The 7968-nt window shown below is 32.6% G+C and overlaps 1 long non-coding RNA gene across 2 annotated transcripts; it reads left to right on the top strand.

The window, feature by feature from the left end:
• Positions 1 to 676: 676 nt before the first annotated feature.
• On the top strand, positions 677 to 5257 carry LOC131874766 (uncharacterized). Of its 2 annotated transcripts, XR_009372137.1 has the most exons (5): positions 681 to 1210; positions 1355 to 1551; positions 3729 to 3785; positions 3887 to 4292; positions 4879 to 5257. It is a non-coding gene; the product is annotated as an uncharacterized LOC131874766 (long non-coding RNA). The 2 variants fall into 2 exon arrangements; XR_009372136.1 differs by lacking the exon at positions 4879 to 5257 and having other exon boundaries at positions 677 to 1210; positions 3887 to 4420.
• Positions 5258 to 7968: the final 2711 nt, after the last annotated feature.

Here is a 7968-nt window from a genome sequence, read left to right as displayed (position 1 = left end):
GAGAGATGGATGGATAGAAAGAGGGGAAATTTTCTAGAGATACAGGGGGAGAGAGGAATATAGAGGTGGAGACAAAGATAGAGAAAGAGAGAAGAGGGAGACAAGTAGATAGAGAGGTAGAGATAGCGAGATAAATATGCAGATGGGGAGTGAATGAGAGAGGAAGAGATGGAGAGAGAGAGAGAGAGAGAGAGAGAGAGAGAGAGGATGCGATATAGGTGGAGGATGAGAGAGGTATAGATAAAAGAGATACATATAATAAGATTGGTGTATGTATTTGTATAGTGAGAAAAGAGAGAGATAATATATATATTAGTTGGTCTCAAAGGTCTAAAGATTAATTTTCTCAACTTGGATCTCATCACATATTTCAGGTCAATATCATCATACTTGTTGTGATTGATCGATGAAGTAAAATAATTTAAAACAGTGCTACAAAATATACTATAAAAAAAAATTAAAAATTTATAATATAATTAAAAATAAATTCTAATATGAAGAGAGAATATCTTACAAAATAATAATTATAGAAATAAATATAAATATATAAAATCAAATATATAACAATTATAAATTTATAATGATTAAATATTGCTATTTGACTTTCAAAAATAAAAACAATAATTTTAATAATATAAATATATAATAATAATTAAGCCGATAGGCTTTTAGTATGGGGTTTTTTGATCGGGAAAGTGTCAGCCATCCGGAAAAAATAATTTTCCGACACGTTTCCGTCAAGTTTTCTGCCAACTAAAAAATACGTTTAAGGTTTTTATTTATAACATTGTATTAATTTTTGGGCGACATGTATGTAGTACGTCTTCTACGTATTTGTCAGCGAAGTTAATTCATTTGAGTTGAACATTTGATGGTGGTGCACTCAATATTGGACAAACATTTATTGGTTTGAATGCTTACCAGTTCATGGTGGCCTCGCAGAGTATGACGATGAATTCACTTTGCATTCAGAGAAAATTGATGCTCAGGATGAAGAGAAGAAACTCATATGCTCCTCATTCTATTGTCTCTACAAATATCGTTTTTGCTTGCCTTCATTTATATCCAAAGCCTCTGCTGAGTAGGGATTTCTTAAAACATTAGGGTTCGTCAAATTACAGAAGACAAAGAACCTAGCTTCTGTTTTGTTTGTGGATAATGGCGGAAGAAGAATCTATGTTTTTTAGATACCTATATGTTGAATGCACCGGTATTTCCCTCATTTCCATGCGAGATAAAAAATTGGGCATTTTTATTCACAGAGTAAGGGCAATTAGGTTTTATACGGTTAATTTTTTGTTCTTGCAGTTGCTTATAGGATGTAATTTTTTGGGGTTTTTGGGTTTTTTTGCAGTTAATCGGTAATACACACTAGTTTATCTTAACAATTTTGTGGAAGGATGCGTTGCCATGCTCAAAATCATGGAGTCGTGCTGTAGTGTGAAGGACAAGTATTTGAAGCATATGGAAATGTTTGGGTTCAAAATTTGAACTATTTTGCAATTTTCTTTGGCCGGAAATTGAGAAGATCAGATTGATACAATGGCTAAGGTGTGATTTCCTTATATTTCGTTTGTATTAGACTTTGCTATATTTTATGCAAAATATGATTCTGTTTTCTGGTATCTTTTTAAGTTTTTCTTTTTCCTTTCAATAATGTTTTTGGGTTTCGATAATAGATCTGAGATTTTGAGGTGTACTGAAATGGCTATCTAGCGCCAACTTTTAACGAATTCAAGTATCCAAGTTTTGAATTTCGATTTTTATATTTCAGCTACAATTGTGTTAGCTTCTTTGGTTGTTTCTCTAGCAGTACTTGTGTTTGCCGATCTGTATATATAATTTGACTTTCTTTATTAAATATATATGTGTGTGATATGATTTAAAATGGATTTTTGAGATACCCAATTGAAGAAATTGGAATTTTTGTAGGTTGTTTTGTTTCATAAGACTATGAACATGAAATTAAAAAGGACCGCAAGTGAACAAGTTCAAGATTATTTTGGCAATTCTTTCTAGATGCATGATAGAAATTTGGTATTAGTTTTAGCATATAAATAAATATTCATACCATTTTACATGTGATTGACCAAAGACGTCAAAACCAGAATTAACAAAGTGATTAATTTCAAATACAGAACCTGCATTAAAGTAAAATGCAGAGTTAGCTTCCTTTGATTCGAGACATTGATTAGAGTTAGCTTCCTTTGATTCGAGACATTGATTAGAGTTAACTTCTTATATGAAGTTGTTTGACTCTGTCTTATTCTTGAAGTAGTCAGATCTGGTCTTGACATGTGTGACAGTTTTTAGGTGATATATGCATCTCTCTTGACAGTTGATTGTTAGGATGAACATCAAGTTTTTTATCAAGTTTTTGGAGCCTCTAATTGACATGGTTTTTCTGGATGATCTCATTTTGGCTGTGAATCATCTTATCATTTTTTTTGTTAAGTTTCAGTCAATGCAGAACACATATTTTTTAATTTATCAATTGAACATGAAATTAAAAAGGACCACAAGTGATCAAGCCCAAGATTATTTTGGTAATTCTTTCTAGATGCATGACATAAATTTGGTATTAGTTTTAGCATATAAATAGAGATTCATACTGTTTTACATTTGATTGACCAAAGACGTCAAAACCATAATTAACAAAGTGATTCATTTCAAATATAGAACCTGCATTAAAGTAAAATTCAGAGTTAACTTCCTTTGATTCGAGACATTGATAATTTTGTAAATCTCAGATTAAAAATCCTCGGCATTTAGTATATAGATAATTTTTTAAATGCAGCTTGGTTGGACAATAGCATTTGAACCTATACTAGTATAGAAGATGCTTATTTAATATTAAATTAAAGATTAATTGTACTGTGAAATACTTTGTTTGAGTATAAGTTTCATCTTTCAAGCACTTTGGTAACTTGCCTTGCTATATATCATTGCAAGCAGGAAAATGACACTTCCTGTGTTATTTGTTGTCTTAGATTTAGAAAGAAGTTGTTAAACTCTAACCATCTTTACATTTTGAATTTGGAAATACTCAAAAGCATAGCTATATATAGAAATTTTGTTAGACCATGCACAAGAAATTTCTTTTGGTTAAAAATCTTTGTGTTCTCCATGGTTGTGGCCAATCAATTCAGCATGAGTGTCAATCTCTTATCCTTATGTGAGAAGTTTCATTCAGGGAATTTGGCTTTTGCAATGAAGAACATAATTTCTAATTTCTTCAAGTAATCTATTTTACTGCTGGCACATTTGGAAGTTGCATGGAAATCTGCATGCTCTTTTAGGTTTTTGATTGTTAGAGCTGCAATTTAGCTTTTGGAACCATTCAAGGTGATAGATTTTATGTACATCATCTTATTTTGTGATAATTTGGATCAATGCAAAACAAATATTTTATAATTTATTTGATGAGTTGAATCTTTTTCGTAGATTGTTTATATTTCATTTATAAGGAACACAAGTTATTAAGTTTGAGATTACTTTGGTGATTCTTCCTGACCTATGATAGAAAAGTGGAATTGGTTTTAGTATATACATACAAAAGTATACCGATCTATCAATATGTGATCAATTGCTAGATTTAACTAAATGGTTCATTTTAAATAATGTCTGCATCAAAGTCAAATATCAAGTCTACTAACTTTGATTCGATATTGTTCCTATGAGAAGTATGGCCAGTTACATATGAGCACTTTTTTTGTTTTTTCTTATAGCATAGAATTTGCAACATTGTTTGCCGCAGTCATGCACCCAGTCATCTTCAATGCAAAGTAATATTTCTCTATTCCTTTCACTATAATATGATTCTGATTCTGATTTTTTTTTAGATTTAGAAATTATAGTCTTAATGGTTTATAATTTGTAATTGCAGAGACATATGGAATCTCAGGATACATACGTTCTAAGACAGAAAAATGGATGTGCACTCTAGGCTCGTGAGAAAGGACAAAGCAATACCAAAGTGGTGGTTTTTCATGATTCTTGCCTTGACTTTAACAGTCACCATTACATTCTGTGATTCGTTTAAGGATCAACGTCAATTGCAGTGGTGGGGAGTGCTCCTTTCATGTGGCCTTGCCATATTCTTCGCTCTACCAAATGGCATTATAAAGGCTACTATTGATAAGTTATCAAAGTCTTGCATTTTGAAGAAGATAATGGTGATCATGTTGCAAATTCTTGCATAAATGTACATTCTTCTCTATACTTGCAAATCAGCGCATCTTCCACGACCGCCTCATATCCCTTCCTACAGTTTGATCTATGTAATACCGTAGGTGATAAATCTTTGTCTTGGCAACTGGAATGTTTCTTTAATGTATTTCCTATTTACATCATGAACCGCATATTTTCAGATGAAGCATATTTTTTATAGATTTATCATTTACAATACTTAATAATTTTTTTCCCCTATCCACGTGTTAATTGGGTTTTGTTCCAAATTGCATCATGGAGGCCAAGCCATCTTCTTATGATAAACTTATTCCCGAGGATATTTTGAATGGTGAAATGAATTTCATGTTTAGTTGAAAATTGTCAGAGATGACAAGCTTGGATAAATCGGTGAAAAAGTAGACATTAAACTCTAGAAAGAGTTTAATATGTGTTGATTAAAATCACCTAATTTAGTTGAATGTGATTTACTAAGTATCATTGTCTGTCCTTTGATTTCTAGCCTTATAACAGTATCATCTAAGTTGTTTGCACCAACGTTAAATTGTGATTAATCTATTCTCCATTTAGCCAATCAAACTGTCAGGATTTCTTGTATAATTTCCTTCCTAATGTGTCATTGCAACATACATGCTTTTTATACAAAATTTTGATGAAAATAATTTTGTCGTCTTGTGATTGGTGTTTTAGATGTGTGGCAGATATATTCCCAAATATCAATGCAAGAGAATGCACATAAAACTATAGCTCTGTCAGTTCATTGCAGGGATATGGGGTTTTCAAGGATCAGATGGAATTTGTTAATAACCCACATGCCTTGACGTTTGGATGTGGCAAATGTTGAGAGAGTTATGTAGTGTCTAGAAGCCTCTGGCATAGGTTTTCCTGTTTTGCATTTTTCATCACAGGGGGAGCAAAAAAAAGAAGACTGTGTTGTGTAGTAGCAGATAGCTCCAGATTCATGTACATTTTTGGTTTTGGCTCAAGAGGTGTTAAGGAGAACATAGTCAGGTCAGCTGAAAATTGAAATCATGGCAAATGACTTATTTCAAGATTGTGCACAAGATTGTGTCATGCTGTTAACGATGTTGATGAGAAAAAATGGACACAGTTTGTACGAAAAATATTATGAAACCCTGTCAAAACAGAATTTCCTAAAAAATGAGACGAACCAAAATCAGTCTTCCTAAGCTACTGGATCAATCTTTTAACAATAAATAAAAAGTGATGTAAAAATATTGTGATTTTAGAGGTACTAGATTCTTGAGCTTGAGATAAGGTTTTTGCAGCCTTTTAAATGAAAATATTGGCTGTTGAGTCAAAATTTGTTTTCAAGCCTGAGGCAAGGATTGTTTGAACTGTTTGGAAGATTTTTATCCAGTATGAGACAACTTTCCTAGTGAAAGATATTAAAAAATATAGCCTATTGGTTAATCAAAACATTCACTAAAAATGGGCACAAAAATTTAGAACAAATAAAGTGCATATTCATTTCAAAGAACTTGAGTGCATGTACTCTGCCCTATATAATATGTTGTTTTGGTCATAATGTATCCGTGCCTAGGCATACAAGTAAAACAGATCTTTTGTACAGCGTGATAGCGACTTGTTAGTCAATCGCAGTCGTTTATTGCAAAATCGACGATGTAAAACGCGCGACTAACACGCGTGTTAGTCAATCCGTACTATCGTTTTGAAGCCAAAATAGATGTGTCCTAGAATGTTACTGTATTTAATAAAAGTCGCTTTTAAATTAATAAACAGTAAATGAATATACTTTTTATTCCACTAACTTATAATCTTCACTAGAACTTCCTTTTTTGAAAGTGCTAAAGGGCTGTTGAAAACCACTCTGTATGAAATAAATAGACTATTATGAGATAAATGAAGCATTCTTTCTATAAATGCATAGTTTGTTATAATGTATCATTGAGAATTTTAATGATATTTAATTTTGGACATTCTACTTTGTGCTACTCATTTCTTTAAATGACATCGACACAACACTCGCAGTTCCAGCTTGTATGCTCAATGATTCAGAACAATTCTCATCTTAAAATTTTTATTCACTTGTTTAGACTTCGTCATACAATGCCCACTTCTAATTTAGTGATTCAAAAAACAGAATTTTTTCACATTAGATCATTGTTTTCTGCCTAATTATGAATATGACACACTTTGCCAGAAAATTGCTTTTCTATATTAAAATATTTCAAATGCTAGATTAACAATCTCCTTTTAAACGTTTATCTCTTTCTTTTCTACTTCACTAATAAATAAAAATGATCAAATGTAATGGTACACTTTTAAAAGTACCCATCTTCCATTTACACAAATTCTGCCTATCGGCTTCTTGTTGCGGGCACAAAGCATGCAACTGCTAGTTATGTAACAATGAGGGGTTCAACCCACAATGCAGCGGTAAGTTGCAAGCCATGTTGATACGATGTCATTGGTTTGACTCTTATGTGGGTCATTTCAAATGGAGGTTTCTGGCGCTTCTCCCCACTGCCACGGTGTTTGTCCAGCGTGGATTGGGTGTCGGCATACTTGACGTTGACCAGCATTGAACCCAACACTGGCGTGCACTTAGAGTAGCGAAAGATGGAGTGACAAGGGGTCATTTACTCAGAGTTGTGCAGATGGAGAGATAATGGGTCGCGATTGGTGGAGTGATAAGGGTGCTCGCGGTTGAGGAGAGATGAGGTGACCACATGGAGAGATAAGGAGCGAGAGGTATAAGGAGATGTATGAAGCGATAAGGAGAGACGAGTGAAGTGATAAAGAGAAGATGATTTCGAGATCAGCATGAGTCAAAAATTGGGAGGTGTCAATACATCAAGACCAAGAAAGAAATGTAACCACGGGGAGGGGGTCCCCCAAATGTGACCCTCATTGGTTAGCAAATCCAGTATAAAAAAGTCATAACCAATCAAAAAATATATATGTAACAATAAATTTATAATGATTAAATGTTATTCCTTAATTAGTTTAACCAATGAATACATAGAATTAAAAAAAAAAATCATCAAAAATTATATAATCTAAATTTAATTTTTATTTTAAATGATTATAAAAATATCATTTTTCTTTATTCTTATTGATTTGTGTAACTATAAAATTCAGTTTTCGAAAAGAAAAAAAAATGCAAGTACATTATTTATTATTTATTAATAAAATACTGTCAGCAGGGCATGTCATTTAATCATCAACAGTTGACATCATATAAATTCAATGCAATACAATTGAGTGTTTTCAAGCATTTGATTTTTCTTCCTTCATCATTCTTTCGTCGATCACATTTTTCCATTCAAAAGATGTGATAAAAGTTAGTGAAACATAAGCTTTGTCCTTTGAAAGAAAACATGTTAAATAGCAAGCCATTAATATAGGTGTCAACTACCGTAGTCTGAACATCGATAGATGCACAACGGAGCAAAGTTAAAATGGCAAATAAACATTTTTTTTAGATATCCCTTAACATTTTTCTTTCATGATTGTTTTTTATTAAAAAAGTAGTGAGAACTAGGGCACTGACCCTTTACATAGCATGAACTATCAACGGCACTATAACAGCACAAAAACAGTTAAAAGTCAAAGTCTCTTAGAACCAAAAAACACCAAGAGTTCGAACCAACAAAACAAGGGACACCAACCCCAACCAAACCAGCAGAAAAAGACCTAAGGGGTCGACTTGTGAACCCCTGTCATATCTACAACCTTGTTCCTTTCATTGAAGAGGAACTTATATAGTTCCCTGGCCTCCTTCTTATCAACATC

The sequence above is a fragment of the Cryptomeria japonica genome, chromosome 4 (assembly GCF_030272615.1).
Source record: "Cryptomeria japonica chromosome 4, Sugi_1.0, whole genome shotgun sequence".
Taxonomy (NCBI): domain Eukaryota; kingdom Viridiplantae; phylum Streptophyta; class Pinopsida; order Cupressales; family Cupressaceae; genus Cryptomeria; species Cryptomeria japonica.
The sequence above is the reverse complement of the archived record's forward strand: the minus strand, read 5'-3'. Positions and strand labels throughout refer to the sequence as shown.